The sequence below is a fragment of the Otolemur garnettii genome, unplaced genomic scaffold (genome assembly GCF_000181295.1).
Source record: "Otolemur garnettii isolate 467f Iridium unplaced genomic scaffold, OtoGar3 scaffold00098, whole genome shotgun sequence".
Classification (NCBI taxonomy): Eukaryota; Metazoa; Chordata; class Mammalia; order Primates; family Galagidae; genus Otolemur; species Otolemur garnettii.
Window position 1 is genome coordinate 3,180,940 of NW_003852493.1, and position 1,555 is coordinate 3,182,494.

Below are 1,555 nucleotides of genomic sequence, written 5' to 3' on the forward strand. Positions count from 1 at the left end.
CTATTTTTTTTTTAATTTTTGAGATTAGACTTGCATCCTAAGATATGATCAGTTTCAGAGGATGATCCATGGGCTGATGAGAAGACTATGCACTCAGTTTTATTAGAATAAATGTATGTTTAGTGCATTTGTTCTACTGTCAAATCCATTATTTCTTTGTTAATTTCTATGTGGAGGATCTATCCAGAAATGCCAAAGGAGTGTTAAAATCTCCCACTATTATAGTGTAGGAAGATATCATAATGCTCAGATCCATTATGATTTGTTTTACAAATAGAGGAGTATTCAGGTAGGGTGCATAAATGTTAATTATTTAAATCTCTTCATGTTGAGTATATCCCTTGATAAATATGTAGTGTCCATCCTCATCTTTCCTTATTTTTGTAGATTTAAATCCAATTGTATCTGCAAATAAGATTGCAACTGCTGCTTTTTTTCTGATTTCTAATTGCCTGTATTATAGATGTATATAGAAATATAGATGTGTGTATATATATATACATCTATATATACATATACATATATATATGTATATGTGTATATATATATATATATATATACTGTTGCCATACTGTTGCTTTTCCAAAGTGTCCTATGATTGAAATTTTTAGACTGGCTCTTTCTCCTAATGGTATGCATTAAAATTTCCTCCATGTTTTTCTGTGGCTTGATAATCATTTCTTTTATCACTGAACACTAATTTATTGTGTAGCTATCAGAGATTGATTATCCATTTGCCTATTGAAAAATATTTTGGTTGCTTCCAGGTTTTGGCAACTGTGAACAAACTGCTATTAATATAATGTGTAGCTTTTTGTTTAAAAAAATAACTTTGCAAATAGCTTTGTAAGAAAATGCCAAACTGTTTTCCAAAATGGCTGGACTATTGTGAATTCCTACCAACAATTAATATAAATTCTTTTGCTCTGCATCCTTGCCAGCATTTGTAACTCTCAGTGTTTTAGGATTTTAGCCATTCAAGTAAGTATACAGTTATACCCTATTACTTTTAATTTGCAATTCCCCACTCAAGTAATATAGACTTCTCATGAGACTTAGAATGAGTTTGAAATGAGGCTTTCAATGGTAAAAGATAAATGTCTAATTTACTGTTCTACTTAATTCTGAACTTTTTCCATAAGTTCATTTTTTTTCATTATCCCCATTCCTCTTTATTAAGACTAGGCAAGGATGAAAAATAAATTAATGAAACCATTATCTAAGAACTTGTTTGCACTACCACTGATCATACCATTTTTTAATTCAAATAACTTTCATGTCGAAAATTTAGACCTTCACATAATTCTTAATTTTTGAAGCTTTTCAAAATTATTTCATAATTGTAAATAACCTGATCTTATTCTTATAGAGATACAAAAAGTAAAGATTTACCAAGAGTAGGCGGCCTTTTCTTGATTATGAAGAAATTTTCATAACTAATAAAGTCTTCATTTTCTTTACTTTCTTTTTTTTTTTTTTTTTGAGACAGAGCCTCAAGCTGTCCCCTTGGGTAGAGTGCCATGGCATCACAGCTCACAGCAACCTCCAACTCCTG